General features: G+C 40.9%; 1 long non-coding RNA gene across 3 annotated transcripts in view; it reads left to right on the top strand.

The window, feature by feature from the left end:
• The window catches only part of LOC150077617 (uncharacterized), a 408832-nt gene extending 389680 nt beyond the window's left edge, over positions 1–19152 (top strand). For all 3 annotated transcript variants that reach the window (XR_016547714.1, XR_016547715.1, XR_016547716.1), the window contains exon 4: positions 18996–19152. This is a non-coding gene — a long non-coding RNA (uncharacterized LOC150077617). The remainder of the gene's footprint in view (positions 1–18995) is intronic.
• The last annotated feature ends 2732 nt before the right edge of the window (positions 19153–21884 follow it).

Genomic DNA, 21884 nt, shown 5'->3' with positions numbered 1-21884 from the left:
TAATAACCAATCAAATTTGTCAGACAAGACTTTCCCTTAACAAACCCATGCTGTGTCTGAATTATTGCTGCAGTCTTGTCTAGATGATCCTGCAATGCATCTTTAACCAGTGACTCCATTATTTTACCCGGAACAGAAGTTAAACTAACTGGTCTGTAATTATTCGTGTCACCCTTCGAACCTCCTTTGTGAATTGGGGATACATTTGCACATCTCCAGTCCGTGGGAACCTCCCCTGAGTCCAAGGATGCTCTCATAATTATGGCTAAGGGTTTGCTTAGTTGCTTTGCCGCCTCCTTTAATATAACTGGATAGATCCCATCCGCCCCAGGGGCCTTTCTTATGTTTAACTTCAACAATTTCTCCTCCACTTTGCTCTCAGTTATTACAAGATCATTAAGCACCCTGCTACAATTTGATAACCTCCTTCCATTTTCAAACTGTAATAATTCCTCACGTGTTGAATGTAGATGCAAAATACTCATTCAGTTTGTTTGCTACCTGAGCAGGATCATCAACAGTCGAACCATCGATGTCAAGTGGACCAATCATATTCATCCCCTTCCTTTTAGAGTTTATATAAGTAAAGAAATCCTTGCTGTTTTTCTTAGCATCCTTTGCCAAAGATTTCTCGTAATCCGCCTTTGCCTGCCGAACCTCCTTTGTGACCTGATTACAGACTAGCTTATATCTGCTACAGGCTTCTGCGTCGCCTGATAATTTATATGCATCCCATGCATTTTTCTTCTCTGTCACGAGTCTCATTAGTTCATTTGATAACCATTTAGGCCTAAACCTTGAACGATATTTCTTAATCGGTATATAAAGTCTAGTAGTATCCACGATTAATTCCTTGAATGCTTCCCACTTAGAATTTACTGTTTGTAACATCGTCAGTCGATCCCACTGTACAGAATTTAAAAACTGTCTGAGACCACTGTACTCCCCTTTACGGAAGCAAAAACCCTTTCCTTTACCCCTGACGGTAGTTACCTCTTTGAGTAAATCCCACTTCAGCACACTGTGATCACTGCCACCTAGTGGTTCCTTTATCTGCAAATTCTTAATACACGAATGATCACTGCTGATAACCAGATCAAGAGTATTACTTTCTCTGGTTGCCTCTCGAACATGCTGCTGCAGAAAACAATCATCCAATAAATCCACAAAAGTCTGACTAATGTGTGAGTGCCCAACCCACAAGTTCCAGTCAATATCTGGGAAGTTAAAATCCCCCATTATAAGACATTCTGATTTACTGGCCCACTCTATTTCTCTGTACAATTGTTCATTGTACTCATTCGAGTCATTAGGCCTATAACACACTCCTACTCTTAGTAATCACTTTCCCAAGTGGGAAAAACCCACACCTTCTAATTGAAACCTCAGGGTTTGAATTCTGCCTTGCCAAACAAATCAACCCGATCTTAATCTTCGATGGTTAGAAGCAGGAGTGGCAAAAAAAATAATGAAATCGCTATATTGATCATACGCGATAACCGAAAACTATTTACCTGCTGATGTGATCACCGGTGAATCGAGGTGTACGACGAGTTTGTAAGCGTTCTTGCACGGGGCCAAGCATTCTTGGTTGACCAACAAGGTCACACGATTCCTTCAATGTGTTACCCTAACATCAGCGACTAAGGCTGATGTTAGGGTAACACTTTTCTCCACGTACACTGTCAGTAAATTGCGCGTGTTCTCTCGTCGATTTTCTGTTTGCTAGACGGAAAACCATAATTTCCGGGAGAAAAACCCTGCTGCCATCCCCGGAGACCGACTAACTCAGCCACGGAATGAGTTAGTTGGTGACAAGATGGCTCATTGCCCCAGTAATAGGCATTAGAGCCGGTAATCTTAAGACTAGTAAATCTTAACAGATTCAAAACAAATTGAATTATAAGACGAACCACACGATTTGTACAATCTTACGCACGCCATCGCATTATTGTGTACTCATTAACACAAAATGTAATATCGACATTTAAAAGAAACGTGTGTGATATTGATTTCGTGAAAACCGATGGAAAAGGTCAACAAGGATCAAACCTTATCATAGAAACGTAAAAAAGCCATATTGGTTTCGTCCTGCGTGAGGGTATAGTGGCTTTAGAAACACTGGGGGAATTTCTAAAGCCCCGTGATTCGAGGCTAAAATACTTCAATAGAAGATAAAATAGTTATTCGATTCGGGCGGATGGGATAGGATTTTCCCCGCGAGTTATTTCGAATTTTTCAGCTTGCAAAGCACCCTTGCACAAACATAACACACAACGAAGCAATGTGATTTAATTCGTTGATGCGCCTAAAAACTCAACACCCGCTTCAAACTTCTTAACTTTTCATGAGAATTTCACAATCGTTATGGTTTTCTTTTATAATCGTGTGTAGTGTCGTTGTACAGGCGCTATTAATACATGGCTGCCAACATCTTTTAAGCAGCATATTCAGGAGCAATGTGGAAACGGTGAACCATCTCGGAGATCGTTTCTTGGCAGGGATAAGATAAATCGCAATTTACGTGATAAACTCGGCCAAGCTAGCTTCAAACGGTCGGACTATGATATCAATTTCCTCTAGAACTTTTTGCGCGGTTAATAGAGGTAACTTATTAACCAATTTGTATGGTAATTATCTGCTTGGATCCCCACATCGTAAACCGTACTTCTGAATATTCTATAAGGCGAATAAAATGAAAATCGCAGTGGAGGATGATGCAAAACTATGTATTCGCTAAGGAAAGCTTTATTTTCTCATTCGTAGTAAAATTCAACGAGCTGCTCGGGCAAACTTTCAGTAATCGGACCACATGGACATATATTTCTTAATGTCAGTGCAATCACTGCCATAAGAAGTAATTTCTCTTCCCTCCACACCACCTACTAAATTGAAAGTGATCGCAGTTACTCTCTTGCAGTGAGTCCAACCAAACTAACATTCAGCTGGGTGTCAGGCCATTCTGTCATCCCTCGAAAGGAAAAAGCGAATCCACTGTCCCATGTTGAAACCAACCGTTTTTTCAAGTGCTCTATACAGACAGACAGACGGACCGGTTGCAAAAATCTTATAACAAGCAGCATGATCACTGGTCTCAGCTATGCTAAACCGAGGTTACTAACGAACTTCTACAGGTAAAAATGAATCAAAACTATGGAAATCAATATATTTTGATGGCCTGACACAAGATATACCAAAAACTACTTATGTTTGTGAATTATCACCTCCTGTCCATCACGCAGCCTCGACAGTACTGGAGAGGCTCCGATTCATTCATTCCCGCTTGCTCATGGAAGAAATCCTCTTCCTCGATTCCCCTTCCAACTATCAGACCCAACTAACCGTCAAACAAATCCTCGTTGACCTTATTATTATTAGAGCATCTGTAAAAATATTTTAGTTCGCCATTCAAATTGCCGCAACCATTAAATATTCTTGTTGTACCGAGGCACGACTACCTACTCAGAGGAGTTCACAACAAATCATGAATACAATATTTATCCGTAGCAGTAGTAGTAGTGGCATGTGATGCAAGAAAGCAAGTGTATGAGCTTATGCAGCATCAGCCAAAAAAAAAATAAAAATCACACCATTCCCTCCGAATGCCTGTCCAGTTCCTCCTTAAATTTATTCAACCTATCAACTTCCACAACGACAGATGGAAGTTTATTCCAGCAATTAACCACCCGCTGGCTAAAGGAAAATTTCCGCACATCTATTCTACATCTGTCTTTTCTTAATTTGAATTTATGCCCCCTTAGGTTCGTAATCTGAACAAGTGGAAGGATCCCATCAGAATTCAGCGTGCTCAACCCATCAAGGCCTTATACACATCAATCAGATCACTGCGCAGGTGCCTAATCTCCAGCCACTGCAATTTGCAGAACTTAAGCCTCTCTTGGTAAGAGGATCCATTCATTCCCTTCACAAATCTTGTTGCCCTTCTCTGTACACGCTCAAGTAAATCTACATCCTTCCTAAAATGAGGTCTCCAGACCTGTACGCAGTACTCAAGGCGTGGCCTGACCATTGCCTTATACAGAGGGATAATCACCTCCTTTTCCCTGCTAGCAAAATTCCTATATATCATTGACAAAACCCCATGACCTGCCCTGGCAGCCTGTCTGCATTGCTCAGAAAACTTCATATCTGCCTGCACAATTACTCCCAGGTCTTTTTCATTTTTTACCACCTTAAGTGTAAAGTGTAGTACCACACAGTTGGTACATTCCTCTGGGGTTACTTCTACCCTTATGCAGTACTTTGCATTTGTCAAGGTTAAACTTCAGTTGCCACTTCTTAGCCCATCTGCCCAAATTATCTAGATCCTGTTGTAGTAGCACACTGCCATTACTGTCATTAACAACCCTGCCAACCTTTGCATCAAACCCACGTGACTCCGTATTTAGGAGTCACGCGGGTTTGAACCACGGTTCATTCAAATTAGTATGTGATCAGCCACTTTGATACCTTAAGAGGTTCCAAAGCAGAGTGGGAACTACACGTTCTGTGAAAAATAATCTTTCGTGAACTAAACTGAAAAAGCTTCTGAAAATGGCTGGCACGGCTTCTTCAGTTCAGTCAAGCAGCAGAGGCTAGAATAGCAGGAAAGCCTAGGATAACCTTGTGTGCATGCAGAGAACTTTACTGAATTTTCAGTGGGCGTGTGTTCTGTTGTCGATTTGCTTTTTCTCCCGAAAAACCAGAGTTTCCGGGATAAAAAACAATGCTACCCTCGTCCGAGATCGACTAACTCAGCCACATTGCAAAAGACACAAAAATTCCTTGCCATTGACGAGATTTGGACTCGAGTCCCCTCCGCCTGGTGTGGGGAAGACGGTTATTATGCCAGCTATGCTACCGGCATGCACGATGGGCTCAGCCTCTTTCTGTACGTAGTTATGAGCAACTGCACTTCCACCGAGTGCAGCGATCCCTTTACTACTACTCAGTAAAGAGATCGATTACTGCTTAGTGCATCGATGGCAAACCAGTTTGCTCCAGCTACGTACAGAAAGCGGCTATACCCGACGTGCACGATTACTTTTTATAGCTTTCGTACCTTTGAGCCTTTTGCGTGTTACTTATAAAATTATCTTCTTCTTTCTGTAAAGAAAAGTGCGCCGGATTTGCTTCCAGATTTTTGGTGCTGCCCAAGAAGAGAATATGTGTATATGGAGGACACGATGAAGTGGCACGTGACTGCGCTCACGGCTCATTTTCTTGCGACGAATACGCGTGTCTTTTCGCGTGTAAACGAGGCAAAAGATAAAAGCAAATCCGTATAGCGTCGTATCCGCACTATTCGGTGGAAGCGATCACCCCGGTTAATTGAAAGTTTACAGAAATGTTAAACATTCAGAGAATAATGTTAAGCATAAGGATGATTGGGAAGAACATAAAGATACGATTGATGTTGTCGCTTCAGTCTTCATCGGATGCTACAAGAGCTCTTAGGGTATGCAAGTCCAGAACTGTGAGTGGATTGAGGAGATCTCAACAAAAGTTAAATTTCGGACTGTCCATTTGAGTTGTTGGCACATTTTTTTTGTAACTCATTCGTGACACTATTGTCACGTGGACGATGGTACGCTAATCCTTCGTGCTTGGAGGGGGCGGTAGTGAGGACGCATCCATTCGGAACTAATTTGAATACATCGTTTTAAAACCACAATTTTTGTCGTTTTAATGGAAATGGACTCGGAATTCCTCCGTGAAAGGGTTCAATGAACACGTGTGTTCTGACACGGCTTCGATTTTTATTAAATATCTGCGGTGTGCTTTTCTTTGATTGCAAACCTTATATAGAAAATAGACGCGGGTTTTCTTATTGATAATCAATAAGCAGCTACAGAAGGTCTTGGCGAGCAACTTCTGTTTTTCTTCTTCATTCTCTCTCTCGCCGTGATGTAATTTTAGCGCAGACTGATACATTTGGGGAGCTTTAAGCAGTGTTGGTTGCAGGCTCTCGCGATCCCTTTACTGTCAAGGCTGGCACGTACACGTATCGTTTGTTCTTCACGTGATCGAGAGGTCTTCATCAGGGCGCGAAACAAACTAACCCTCATAACCTTGACGTGTGTGTGGTGGAAAGGAGATTAGTGTCAGCGAGGAGAAAATGACGTTTGACGGAGTGCGCTGCTGAACGAACACACACACACACACACACACACAGAGGAGTGCCTTCTAGGATATCGCTTTGAGATTCCGATATTTGTCTAGGAGATCAAAGCCCTGTGCGCACAAAATTGCGCCACAGAAATACGTACATGAAAGAGGTAATTATGACTACGAATAAAGAGGAGTGATTACTGTTTAAACTGCGCACGAAGATTAGAATTGGAATCGCAACAAATAGTGGATAAAGAAGTCATCAAAGCCCTGAATTCGGTTTGAGAGAAGACTCGCAGATACCTCGAAACAGCCCTTCGGCGGATTCTGATTACTCCTTTAAAGGCTCCGCGCCAAAAATATGAAAATTTCCTGCGCTCGCTGGCTTTTCATCATTCCTGACACAAAATTAATTACGCGTGGAATTAGAATCCGTTTCAGAAAAGAAATCATTCCTCAGTTGAAAATTATACGATTACTACTCTGCTGGTAGTGAAAACATTAATTCCCCAACTGATCACTTACTCTTTGCTTTCAGCCAGCGAATATTTTTTCACGTCCTCTGCACGTACGAGGGACAGAAGAAGAAAGAAAACCCCTCCAGAGGGGGTTTCCTTCTCCTTATGTGTAAATCATATTTCCACACGATGAACCTTCCGTATAATAAGCAAAAATAAGTGCAGTGTGGTTTAAAAAACTCGAAAAATTCGTTTATGCAGCAAAAAAATTTTAAAAAATTCCACATTACCAACAAAAGTTTTACCTTTACTTCAGTTGCTTGCAATCAATTTTATAAATAAATCTTTATTGTGAAGTAGAGTTACAGAACAATATCCCATCATGGCGACGAGCGCCAGGGGTTCACAAAAAAAAAGCAGTTAGGGAAAAGATAAGTACCGCGTACAAATACAAAAGGCTACAAAATACAGATTACAAACGAAAAAAAGAAATACAAATACAGCATAAAAAACACAGAGCTAGACACAAATACAAGTTGGCAATATATCAGGGTTCAAGGGCTTTGATAAAGTTGTGTCTGTCCTTCTTCTTACTTGTTATGCTGTCGATGTCGGTGTCCACACGGTTGAGGGCAGCGAGCATCTGCTTGGGAAGAAATCTGTCAGTGAGTACAAGCCTGTTGTGGTGAGCCACGAGTGGTGAGCCAACACATGCCCAGAAGAATGTGAACACAAGAAAAAAAGTGACGACCCCCAGGATATTTGTAACATTTTAGACCACACTATAGAAGCGAGCTGTATTGCATTTCAGACAGAAGATAAAAACGAAGCGAAGCACAACCAATTGGCCAACGACATACAGAGGCAGGGAGACTTACTAGAAGAACTCCTTCTCCCCATTTTAAAAACTCTCCAGGACATCCAAAAGGAAAATCACGAACTAAGAGAGCAAAACATTAAACTAATTGCCAGTCAGAAAGTAATGGATAAGAAACTAGACACCGTCCTAACACAGCTACAACATATTAACAGACGACATAATCAGACAGCTGAAAACTTACGAGCTGGCCCTGCTACCCATCTTAAAGAATCAAATAAAGAGCAAGATACTCGTCTCAGGACTACCCTCCCAGGCGAAATAAAAACAGTATTGCAAGAAGCTGTTCCCCGCAGAGAACAGATACGCTCTGAAATTGTAGAAAGTACTGAAAACTACTCCCCGAACAGAAAAAATCCAGACTGCAGAACGGAAAACAGAGCAGTGACAACAGTCGCTAGCACTGCGTTACCCGCAAGTCAACCCTGCATAGATATGAATCGCTGTTCCAACTTAGAGCCATATGCACCGAAACAACCTACCTACGCACAGATGGTTACTCTCCCATCAAAATCAGCTGACCAAAGTCCTACTAAAAGAGAACCCCACCCACTACCTACCAATCAGCAACATGATGCAACGCGACCAAACGGAGATCCTATGCATAAAATCCCTGTTTCCTCGCCGAGGTTACCCACAGGATATCGTCCTTGTCTTGCCGAAAAGTACAACATCACTTCGGTTCAAACGAGAGGGAAAATATTTGTGTCGCGAATCAACCCCAATATTACTCCTGGTGTCATCAGAGAAATGTGTGTTGAGGGAATTGGTATCGATGTTGAGGTACGTCAAGTACGAACCAGACACCCTGCCTACTCCTCCTTCACCATCTCTTGCCCCATTAATTGTGAAGCCCAACTACTGAACAGAAATATATGGCCCAGTGGCACCCTCGTTAAAAGATACAGAGAACAATCGACAAGGCCCACAACTAGTGCAGTGAACACCCTGGCAAAACAATAGCAATTAACGAACACCTCGCCAGTCTTCAAAGAAGATACAAAAGTCTCCATTTTCCTACAAAATGTTCGCAGCATATCCAATAAACTCCACACCTTGCAGAGCCTTCTAATCAATGCAGAACACTCATTTATCTGTCTGACAGAAACGTGGCTCCAAAATAATAAGCAGCTGAACGCTCTGGCAGACAATTTAGGCTACAAGTGCATCGGTAGAGGGAGAGAAATCAAAAGGGGCGGAGGAGTAATGATGCTATATAAAACCGACTTCCAGATTGGGAAAGAACAAAGCTCTAATTCAGATAACTTCGAAGCTGTTATCGCCACATTCTCTGGTGAGAACAGCAAGGTACAGCTTTGTCTTATCTATATGCCACCAGAACATACGAGGGAGATCAGAAATGAGTTCTTTACCTGGCTGGTATCAAACTTAGACGTAAATATTGAGACAATCATCTTAGGAGATCTGAATATGCCGTTACCGAGGAATAAAGATGCAAAAGCAGAGCTAGACGCCACAGTAGAAGCACTCGGAATGAAACAATTAACAACACCTGCGACAAGAGGATTACAGTGCTTGGATTCAATTTATTACAACGTGCAAGATGTTAACTTAATAGACAACTCCTTACAGTTTTCCTCCGACCACTCTGCGCTTTCAATGGAAGTTGCTCTTCGAAGACAGATTGCCGGTCAGAACTGCGACACACATCAGAGTAATGAATCAAATTTGATATTTTCCACAAAATATATCAAATGCGAGGTCATATTGCAATGCTTAGCGCAATATAACTTTCAAAGTCTACATAAGATGTCCACTGAAGAAGCCATAGATGAGATTTCGAGGTTACTCTTGCAGATCGCCCGTCTAGGAGCAGCAAAAGTATTAAAGATCTCCGACAGAGCGAACTCTTGGTTCACTCCACAAGTAAAAGTTATGTTTAAAAAGAAGCAAAAGCTCTACCGAAAGTGGAAAAGAACTGGGCACCCGACTGATCGGATTATGTACAAACGCGAAAGGGCACAGTTCATTCGACTGAAAAGACAAGCGTACTTTGAGGTTATGAAGGAAAAATTAAAAAAGGGAAAGAGAATAGTTAGCGAGAAAAACAACAAAAAAGAAATGACGGACCAGCTGTTTAGAGAGTGGACAGAAGTCACATTCGGAAAACCTTTGAATGAAAAGCAGAAAAATTGTGAGGAAAACATCCGCGAGATGCAGAAAATGATTGAAAAACTGACGGATCCCACTGGCACTAACCAAACTAGAGCTAGAAACATATTACGTGAAATTAATATCAGCAGGGAAAACTTAAAGGAGGCTATAAACTCGCTCCCCAGTAAAGCAACGATCGGGCCGGACCAGTTCCCGCTATTCATGATAAAAATATGTAGCGCTTACATAATCGAACCGCTCCACCACCTCTTCCAGCGAATACTAAGTGAGGGGTTTATCCCTAAAAAATGGAAGAGATATTACGTAAAACCAGTTCCAAAAATAAGCAATCCTAAAACCAGTAAAGATTTCAGGCCCATCGCAATCGGATGCTCTCTGCAAAAAATATTTGAAAAAGCAATCCTGAGCACCATCAATCAGCACTGCTTGGGGGACAGGCCAGAATACTTACATTCTGTGCTTCCTCGAAGGTCGACTATTACTAATTTAATGGAGACTCTACTCCGAATACAGCTAGCTTTAAACAATAAACAACAGTTGGACATCGTTTTTCTGGATGTTGCAGCAGCCTTCGACAACGTCTCAATCCCAGCTATAACAGTAATCCTCAAGGAGTATTTCCTCATTTCAGGAAGCACTTTAAGCATTCTCACTAACACCCTTCAAGAAAGACAAATTATCGCAATAAACGGGAAACAAACAGCATCTTACTGTATCTCCAGGGGAGTACCTCAAGGGGGCGTATTGTCCGCCACCTTCTTTGCAATAGCACTAGCCCCATTTTTAACTCAAAACTGTGAACAATTTATTACATATGCTGACGATTTGAAATTTTTTGTAATCTCTAAAGAACAAGAAACTGCACCCCATCTATCAGAGGAAGCAAACAAGGTAATCAAGAAGCTGGAAGAATATCTGCACTACATTGGCCTGAAACTTAATGAAAAGAAAACTGCCCAAATGACCTTCACCCACAAAAAGAAGAAAAATGAAATTACGATTTTTGTGAACAATACCAGATTCCAAAATTCCCCCTCACATGTTGACCTTGGCCTTAAGTGGGATGAAGGATTAAACTTCATACCTCACTTCGAACACATTAGGAAAAAGACATACGCAGCACTGTGGAGCACTAGACAAGAACTCACCGGTCTCCGAAGCCCTCATCTCATGATTCAATACATCCTTAAATGCGTTACACCGATTCCGTTGTACGCATCGACTATCTGGTCATCAGCCCCTGAGAGCAACATCAAGGCCTTCTTAGGAGTAGAATACTGGCTCCTGAGATGGCTAAACAAGATTGCCGGGAAACCGTTTACCATCTCAAGAGCGGTCTTGTCTGCCAATCTGGACATCACACCCTGGAAGTATATCATCACAACCAGAAACATCTTAACTCTGGCAAAGCTACTAACGGAGAGAACAGATGCGCCGAAAGTGGGAAACGTGATCACTCGCCCTCGGATGATACGACCGAGAATAAACAGAGAAGAACCAAGTCTCAAGTGCCAACTGACTCGATTGGACTCTCTGGGGAGATTTTTCCCAGCAAATACTGTGAATTATTTTAATAATTTAAATATAGATGCAGAGAAACTATGTACAGACAAAATGTATAGGACAGAAATCTTTGGTAATGTGTATCGGCAAGTATAAATATAATAAGAAGACTAATTTAATAATTTATATAATAATATTTAGCATTTAACAACCATTTGCAATTAATTAAACCAACTTAACAATTAATTCATTAACCATATATTCTGTGTTTTTGCATTTCCAGATTTTGTAAATAAGTTCATGTAAACATGCTTGTAAATACTATAATGTAACCACACCCTCTAGCCACGTGCTGTCTATGGGTGTCTCGAAAGAGAAATAAACAGATAATAATAATAATAAGATATTGTCCAACTCGGTTTGATAGCGATATTTTTTATGTTTGGCTATCGATAACTATTTCTTTCGTTGGTGCGAATAAGAATAAATGTGGCACCTCCCTTGAGTTCGATTTTATGAGGAGAAACATCGGTCGGGGTTAAGGCGGTTTAAAATTGCTTCGGAGATTCTTTGAGAGGAAGAGCAACCTTTGCAATGTAGTCCTTAGAGCTCTTCTGAGAATCCTAAATCGAGTCATTAGACATTGAAGATTAAGTCTAAGTCTTATTAACGATGTACGTTCGCCAATGCCTTACAAATGACATCGTCGACTCTTCGGTCTTCATTTAAAATGAGCGGATCGGTGTGCAGAAGCAGAAGTGGCTTTTGTGGCATGCGCCAACGCAGCCAAATAAAATGCAAATTCCAACCCTCCTGGCTTTTTCTAATTTCCAGTACGTCAACATTAGTTGTTCCCAGGGAGGACCACAAAATTTCGATTATGAAATAAGACTTCTGTTTAATGAATTTCCTAACACAAAGGAGTTTCTAAGCAATCACGTTTTTAAGTTAGCGGGTGTACATAAACTCTGCGGGTCACGTGCGAGTTGTGAATTTAAGGTGAGCGGCGCGCGCTTTGAGGTTCAAGTTTTCGCGCGTTGAAGTAAAAAATCCGCAACAGAATTGGCTCGTGCAAATTTTAATTTCCAAATAACGCGGGGGTCTACTGAAGTCGGAGGATTATTGTCTTTTAAGCGCCGAGCTGAGAAGCGAAGTATAAACAAATGACGAATGAACTGCCGCCCGCGTGAATTGAAAAACACTTTCCGCAGAGAGCATCCGCCTCGCGGAACAGATAAATTAAGAGGAATGCGAATGGCAGCCACACCGGCATTTGTCCCTATTTTGCGTCGTTCTGAACTTCCCTGTTCCGCAGCTTACACCGCCGTTTTCCTAATTACGCTCGAGCACCTTAAGGAACCTGCCCCACTAAATAACGCCTAAGAGCTCGTCATTTGTGGGAGGCTTATTAAATGTAATAACCCGAATGAGGTTGGCGTAATTTATGTAAAGTTTCCTGGGAGGAAAAAGTTTGTCCGCTGAACAGTTTAGTGTCCGTCAGGTAATTAATGGCCGCCTCAACACTTTCAAGCCCCCCAAAGTCGTACTGATAGTCGCTGGGCGTGCACTGCTCGGGAACCATTGGAACGGTGAACGAGGATAATTATGCGACATAACGACCCCCAAGGGTTAGCACGAGCAAATAGGAGGAAGCTGTAACCGCAAATTTATGGAAGCAACGATAATTTTATTAGTTTCCTCGACTGTTCCCCCCGTTGAAAATATTTTGTTCTCTCGTTGCTGCGATGTAATAATCCTAAGTTGTTTATTCCTCAAAGAAATTATCAGAATCCGTGTGATTCACCGTGGTCGATACAAAAGTGATCATTTCATTTCGCTTACAAATCGGACAACACCCCTATAACCCACCCGGCATTCTCATAAAAGACACACGACGCGATTCGGATTGCGAAAGGGTAGGCAAGAACATTTTGACTTCGGGAGAAACCAAAACATTTTACAAAGTTGTTTTAGTCGGAAGATTATTCTTCCAGCTGAAACATCCAACAAAAATGTCCCAATTTTATTGTATTCGTCTGGAAAACCAATGTTATGGCCAGCAGGTTTTAAACTGTACTAAATATAGCAGTGATCTTGGTACTACTTTCTAACAAATACATCTACTTTCTTTTGTCTTACGAAAACCCCCTGAGCACGAAAGGTAATAGAACCATGCACGGGTTGAAGGTTGAGAAGACGAGAGAAGATATCTGTTGACATTGGTCTTGAACTTCGCTAGACTGTAATTTTTAGGAAATACGTATGAAGGAAGGTTGTTCCAGAAAATGGAAGTTGAAGGAATAAATGAGGAAGAAGAAAAATCGGTTCAGTGAGCTAGAAGTCGAACACTGAAAAAGTTGAATGGTTGTGGCACGTGTTCACACTGCTTGAGAATTAGAGAAGCCAATTCAGGCGGGAATTATAGAAGCCAATTCAGAAGAACAGTGCCCATGGAAGTATCTGTAGAAAAGGCATGCAGCACAAACAGTGTCTATGAGACAGATAGTGGAGACTCTGTTAGAGATCAGTCATTAATTAACCTAACTGCCTTCTTCTGAATGGAATCTAGAAGCCTCACAGAGGTTTTTGGGTCACCGCCACAGATGTTGAAACAATATTCCATGGTAGGGACAATTTTAAAGTTGTACAGGCTGTTTGGAAGAAAAGTAACGCCGAGAGCCAAAGTGTTTTTGAGATGCAGTGCAAGCAATATGCTGCGCTTATGCCAAAAGAGATTAGAAGTCGGGGTAATCCCCAATAGAGATATGATTTCTATACGAGATCACATATCTCTATTAGGGTACGTCTTTCTTCACAATTCTTGCAGAACCAAAATCTTTATTGGAATGTAAAGTCGTGGTGGGAAAATCTTGGGAAGATTTTCCCGTGATCATAGCTGAAAATATGCTTTGGCGTTTAGTTTATAATCGCAGAAAGGAGGGTGGAAGACCACAAGTAAGGTAATCAAAAAGAGAAGGATGGAGCAAACACTACGTTCATATCTTAAAGGAAGGAGCTGAAAAAGAGAAAAAATTAAATGGCAGGAAATTTGTTCGGAAAGCAACCTTGGTTGCTTTCCGAAAGATAAGGTTCGAGAAGCTTGTGGCATGCCATTGGTTTCCACTAATATATAAAAAGGAAAATAAAGTTGAATGGGGAAATTCGCTCTTATTGTACCAGGCAAGATCTTTTTGCACTAAGGAACTCACGGAAAAGCGATGGGAACATATGAACTTGTATTTAGGCTTTTTTGAACTTGTAAAAGAGCATACGACAAAGTAAACATGAAAGATCGTAGGAAAGTGAGAAATCTGCGGTGAGTGTTGGAAGAAGCGTCGTAAAAATGGCTTAGGGTGACGTGGAGAAAAGCGGGATTGCACCTTATCACTACTTTTCTCTATTTCGTGAAAGAAGGCAAGTTAACTGGCAAGGTTCGGTTGGGGGAGAAAAATTCAAAAGAAAGTTAAAAACTAAATTCTTTATTTATACTCCTGGATGACCACGTCCCCGTATTTATCAGTCACGCGGTCTAGAACCACGGTCAATTCAAATCCAGCACGAATGCCCTTTTCCTTTCATTATTCAGCTACGGATCATTATTATCCTCAGATGATATTATTTCGTTCTAAGGGCTTGAAGAACTTCTGAATGAAATTTATAAACGCTGTAGACAATCTGGCACTAAAATTAGTTAAACAATGAAAATCTTAAAGTTCAGAGAGAGAGAAAGGAAAATTAATAACATAGTCCAGAAAACAGCAACCTTTTTCGTTATATGAAACATTTTAGAAATAAGTTCTCAAGATCGACCCGTTAATTTCTTTTAAAAACGTAGCTTAAATATTTGTGTTTGTTCGTTGCGTAATTATTATCAACTTTTTTTATTATAAAAAGCGCATTAGCTACATACGTACATAAAAATTAGAAAAAATTAAATGGTGCGAGAAATATGCCTTTCGATGGGCTATTTTCCAGTTGCTGATAGATACACAGGGGAATATGAAGCCAATTAAACCAATTGAAGGGAAGCAAAGCAAGAATCAGAAGCAGTTTAAGCCTATTTCAACATCTAGATTGCTGATCGCCGGCTACAAAGAAAATTTTCTTCCCCATTGAAGTGGCGAAATTTTTTTGGTGCGTGTGCATTGGGCATTGAGTCCAGTTTCCTTTTGAAACAAACTTTGTATCTTCGGAGAACATCATCAGTTCATTGGTAAACTGATGATGATGATGATGATGATTCTTACACTCCCAACGACCCGCTTTTGTTGAGGATGTTTTTTGTTTTGTTTCTGTTTAGTCACTGCCATTCCATACTCGTCAGATGTTAAAATAACAACACCTCGTTGGATTGATTTTTATTCCTACGTTTCTTCGATGTTTGCTTGGAGATGAAATAATCATATTTTCCACAGCCATAGCTCAATTAAGATGTACCAGGTCGAAGGAGTGATACTGAAAACTCTCCCTTGAAACTGAATTCGATGTAGGAACTGTTAATAAGATTACTTTAGTGAAGAGCTATTTCTAATATGTCCTTCTACATCTTGTGGTTCCTTATACTGTAAGGTGTGTTAGTCGTAACACCAGGTGATTCAGAAATAAATCCGCATTCTTCGACAAATGTGCCTGAGAATCACGAACAACATAGTGGCGTCCAGCCTTTCATTTTGCTGTCCACAATTACCTATCTAACCGTGGACAATAAAATGCTTACGTCCCCAGAATTATCCACTGTTGTTAAACAAACAGGATGATTTTTTTATTCATTATGCTATTTCTTTCCTTTGCAGATTCGCAAGCTTAAAAAATGTTTCGTACCGAAAACATCATTACCGTGTAGAAAGAAAACAACGGTGAATACTCTTCAGAGTTCTACAAACCATCCTGTTTATAACCGTTACCCCGGTGTAATAGAGTCACCAATGTCACATGATTTAAACCCACGCGATGTTAGTTCTGGCGTTATCTCAAATATTTCAGAAGAATCCACAAACTATACCTACGCTGAAGAAGAAATTTCTTCTACATCAGAGGAAACGTTGGGGCATGTGCTTCGCCTTCATACTCCGACTGCCACATATTATTAATAAACACGGTGTATACATTGAAAGTGTTGTGACATGAATTTCCCAACTCTACTGAGTATATTTCACATGTTATTTTATGCTCTTCACACGAACAAATGGTATCGTACTGTACACGGGCTGTTGTTGTTGTTGTTATTTTTTTTTAGGAGCATTAGCAACTAAGGCCATATTGCTCCGGTGCAGTGGTCATTCCCTGACCTTTCCGCATCCTCCGTATTTGGTGGTGACGGGCTCGAACCCCGGTCTAATCAAGAAGCGTGTGCTACGCACTGCTGCTCCTTCCCACCTGGCTACGGAGTCGCCTGTACACGGGCGTCATTCAGAATTATTGTTAAATTTTCTGCTAAAGTATCAATCCATCCTCAACTTAGGGATAAGTTCACGATGAACTTTTCTTATAATGGCTAAAGACAGTGAAACTCGGCAGATCATCATTGCTGTCACATACAACAGGAATTTCTGGAAATTGCGCGTCACTTCCATGCAAATTTGAATTGGGTGGGTGTGGGCAATCTCTAATACATATCCATATATTTAACCACTTTCTCATCAGGTAATGGCAAAAGGCTAAAATGCTTAAGTTGGACATAATATCTCCATTTTATTCTAGGCGCAGAGACATACTGGAAGTAGGAGGATCGACAAGCATTAGAAAAAAGAAGTCTTACTCTGGCGAGAGCTAAAGATTTAAAATGAATTAAGAAAGCATATGATAAGTTTCGTACGCTTTTCTAATTCATAAGTTTCATATGGTAAGTCTCCTGGACTCATCAGGACATATTTCAAATGAATTGCGAAACTGATAAGTCCAGGAGGGCTGGTTTGTGCGCAACAGATGAGGATAAGATATAACTCGAGATGTTATTTCAAACAAAGAAAAATCCCTATTGGTCTATTTTAATGAACTTTGTTCGCAAAAGTAAGAATTTTCACTCGTCCTTTTTCGAAAAAATTAAGAAGGCCTCAAAAATCTTAAATTAAAGTTGATAATTCTAAATTGCTGCCTCTGGATATGTAACAATCCACGCTGGGCTAGAAATACAAGTTTGCATCGGATATTCGCTCTTTATCAACCACTCGAAATCACAGAGAGAGAGAGAGAGAGAGAGAGAGAGAGAGAGAGAGAGAGAGAGAGAGAGAGAGAGAGAACGAACCCAATTCGAATGGACATATAAAATCTTCCAAACCACAAAGCGTAAGGTAATGGGGAAAGACGAATGCGTGCATGTATTACGTAATGATTATATACAAACAAAATATCACGCGTTAGAAAGTATAAAAAGAAATATAAATTTAGAAGACAGTATACAAAATATACGTACAGTATATAGAAAAATAGCGTGGCATTAGACAGGCAAACATTGTGGAATAAAATAAGCATACAAAACAGAAACGTTGTACTGCAAATGATTTTATTTAAAGGCAAAGTGAATTATGAGAGCTTAAATAGCAAATTTTATCTCCTTTGTTTTTTCCATGTTTATTTAATTTTATATATTTCAGACACCAGTTTTAGTTTTATTATTCAGTTATACTTTAGCATAACATAAACTACACTGCTCGACAAAATTAACGGAACAAAATATTTCTCACGAATATTTCATGTAATAGGCATCCTGGCACGCAAATTCTGAGTATCCAATAGAAATCGATCTACCGCCTTACAAGGCCGAACATTATTATTATTATTATTAAAATCCGTTTATTAAAATTATGCAAATTATTCATGCCTATAAAAACATGGGTTGCGCTTCATTCCCGATTTTTTTTTTTTTTTTTTTTTTTTGGCTTTTACAGTGGAAAAAAGCCACGTCTCCAGTCCTCAGGATGGCAAGTCATTTTCGTTTAGATGATTCTTTGAGATTGTGGGCAGTTGGACGACATGAAGCCGGGCAGTCACAGGCGGAGGTGGAACGTTGGCTCTTAATGTGTCGTGCAGTATCGAATCGGAACTATTCAAGCAGTTTGAGGAGACAGGAACATTACAAGAACAGCTGGCCAAGGTCGCCCGAGGGCTACGTCAAACGCTATTTGGCTCTAACAGCAAGACGGTCCTAAACCTACGATGTCCTGTCATCGACTATCTCTTGAGGTTGCTGCGGCCACAGGTGAAAACATATTCAAGTGGACTCTACGCAATAAAGTCAGTGGTTTTATCCCATTAACCCCAAACCACAGCAGAGCTAATCGAAACTGGTGCCACGAACATGCAGCTTGGAGCCATGACAAATGAGGCAGTTCTGTTCTCTTATGAATCCGGTTTTAGCCGACAGTTTCGAGATGTTATTTCATCTGGAGACAACGAGGAATGCGGTGCCAGCCCTCCAACATCAGCGAAGGGACACTTACGGTGGAAGCGCTGTTCTCGTGTGGGGCGGAATAATGATCAACGGTCACACCCCCTTCATGTGTTTGATATGGGTACCGAGAACAGATCCTCGAACACTCTGTGCGATTTTAGGGGTACGGTCGGTCCAGATTTTCCTTTCATGAATAACAACGGCACTGCACATAGAGCTCAAGCGGTGGAGGAATATCTTGAAACTGAAGATATTCAACGACTGCAGTGGCCTGCACGATCAGCAGACTTAAAAACCGATTGAACATCTGTGGGACACCGTTTGGCGTCCATTGCACGCCAACAGCCAACTCCTTGGTCACTTAGTGAGCTAGCATACCAAGCTGTGCGTGTTACTCGCGCAGCATGTGTTCGGTTAATTTTGTTGAGCAGTGTACATTTACCAAATAGTAAAATAATAAGCTTATTTACCTTACCTATTTCAAACAGATTTTAATTGTTTCTTTGTTTTCTCCATACAGTGTCAGTGGTCGTGGTTGAAATATCTGCAAATACAAATCAGTGCGAGTTTCTCTTGGTGCGAAGAACTTAACACAGTTGTGGTGTGGTTTGTGCAACTGCAAGAAGTAAGAAAAAATCCAGCAATTTGTCGTGAAGGTAAAGACTGAAAACTGTGTCATTCCGATCCATCAACTTTGGGATTCTCCTGGAATTTACTTAGTGTTATTTCAATGTTGGTGAGTGCGACTTTTGTCCATCAAAGTTGCGCATAATAACTCGCCATCTGTGCAGTGTCAATTTTCCTGTCAAGAATTAAAATAAAGAGATTAGAAATCGTGGGTTACTGGTGTTTGTGTTTTTACTTTTGCATACAAAAATAATCCAGAGCAGCAGCAGAAACCCATTAAAAGTATCGTATAAGCTTATATCTAAGAGTGGTACATGCGATGCGAATATTGCTTCTATATGTTGCTTTGCTGAAGTTCAATGGAGGCGATTATAGGCCTCGGTCAGCACGACGTAATTTTGTAAGCAATACCTCAGAAAATTTTCTTGTAGCCTATCATTGTTCATGTCCAAGAAACGCTAAGCATACACCTTGGTTACGGAAGCTCTCAAAAACACCATCGAATAATAAGGACACTTCACTCTCTTAAAATTTCGGGGCAGAAAATTAGTAATATATTCATAAACTTCGATCAGTCGAGATCTTCCTTTCGATTGCAGACATTTAAAACATCAGTCGGTGTCTCTTTGACTTGTCATGGTCAGAACAGAACTGGGTCCTGGAAGATTCAAGAGAGCTCAAATGCTTCTTTAGAATTGCCCGATTGAATTTCAAAGAGAGCACATCACGCCCCTAAACAATGGGCGATCCCTCAAAAAAATCAGACAATTTGGATGAGAATCTCCGTCGCTTTTCTGGTTGGCCTGTAAAAAGTGAATCTACTTTAACTCAAGAGGAACGTGTAGTCCGCAGAATAACAGAAGCATTAATACCGAGTTATTGCGCAGAACTCGAGGTGTTTTGCACAATCAGAACAGCATTCGCCCTAATATCGGTCAGTGCTGCACATCCCTTATCTGTAAGAATATCGCGGTGCAGTGGATAATGCGCTCAGGCCGATTCGTGGCCACGTTTCTTTTCCTTCCTGAGTATTGCTGATCTGCAACAAGTTTCCACCTGTTGGAGTCTCCTCTCCGAGACTCCAACAGGTAAAGCCGCCACTAACTGTTGCATATTTCTGCAACCAGTTGAACGAGCTCTTTCCGGCGTCATCGATTTTTCTCTCGTTGTCTCCACCACGCTATTTCTTTCTCTAACAGTCGCCGGGCTCGGCTCGTGACGTTACCTCGCGGAACCAGCGGGAGCTCCAGAGCCAGCTCCATGTACGCTTCGCGGCGCGTCTCTTTGCCAGCACGGTTCAGCCACATTTACAGGGGAGCATGCGTCGACTGAGTTGCCATTATAGCGAACAATTCCCAGTAGGTACGTTACAATAGCTATTGCTTGCTAAGGCAGATTTAACAGCGGGAAAAAAAGGGGGAGGGAAGGAAAGACGAGCCTTTGAATCTTTGTTTCTGTTGCAGAGTCCTTTGTATTGTCAGTGTAAACACGGCCAATGTGTGTGTGTGTGCATATTAAAGGAACATTCAGCTGGATTACGCAGAGCAGATACGTAAATATGTTTGTCCACTGGGTTCAAGCAAAACTTCAACTAGCTGCCATCGTTGCCTGGGTTATATCAAGTTGTTTTTAAATAGTTTGTTCGGATAATAACAAAAGAACTGCAAATCATTAGTTTCTTATAAATAAATGATTATTTATACCAGATATTTATAACTACAGCGACTCAAGATTTCTCATTATAAGTTTTAAACACTGTTTGGGGATGGGAGTGTATAGGGAAAGCTGGCTGATGAAAAAAAAAGAAAAGGGTTATTCACTTTAATGCCATTGACACTTCGAAAGTGATTTACTTGATAAATACATCGGGAAAGGTTTCTGATTGGGTCCGCTGAAAAATTCACAGCGAAGGCAAATAGGGCTAATGGAGCTTTGCAACCCCATGCAAAGGGAGACTTCACGAACCCTCAGTTCAAAAAAAAAGAGAGAGGCGTTTGAAATAACCAGCGATTGTTGGGCCAAATATATCTTCGGAGTAAAGAAAATTGTAAGAGTTCTCTGTCGTGATCTGATGAATGCGTGGGGGCCTCCGTAGTCAGGTGGGCAAGAGCAGCAGTGCGTAGCACACGCTTCTTCATTAGACCGGGGTTCGAGCACGTGAGCACCAAATACGGATGATGCAGAAAGGTCGGGGAATGACCACCGCATATCCCGGAGCAATATGGCCTTAGTTGCTGATGCTCCTAAAAACCAAACAACGATGAAAGCTTACCTGAAAGAAGGAGTGATACACAGCAACTGTTGTCTTCCCGATTTATCTGACACTCTAAGAACAGTTTGTTTCTGTGCATCTAAACGAGCGCGGTACCAGTGCAAGAAGATCTCCGGTGATCTAGCAAAGATGGCACAACTGAGTAGATCGTTACTTGGAAAATCTACTAGGAGATTGTTTCCATTGATTGACCGCGTCCTTACGTGCAACAAAACAGCAATTCTGCTTCATTACCTTACAAATAAAATCCGGCAATCCTAAATTTTTTTAATTCCAGTAAAGAATTGCGTAATGTCTTTGGTGGTGATTATATTTGGGATTAAATTAAAATTCATCCGGGATTAAATTTTGAATAACATAATACAAAATAAAGTGAACCAACTGGGCACACAAAACTACGTAGTTGTTGAGTGCCAATCATTTGATCAGTATTTTTACAGTCGGCAAAAGTTATAACTAAAAAGTCTCATAATTAAAATCATGCCTTTATTTTCATAAATCATGCTCATG

This window comes from Mastigoproctus giganteus, chromosome 12 (assembly GCF_048544385.1).
Source record: "Mastigoproctus giganteus isolate SK-2022 chromosome 12, ASM4854438v1, whole genome shotgun sequence".
Taxonomy (NCBI): domain Eukaryota; kingdom Metazoa; phylum Arthropoda; class Arachnida; order Uropygi; family Thelyphonidae; genus Mastigoproctus; species Mastigoproctus giganteus.
Note: the sequence above shows the minus strand (reverse complement) of the source record. Positions and strands in the feature narration are given on the sequence as shown.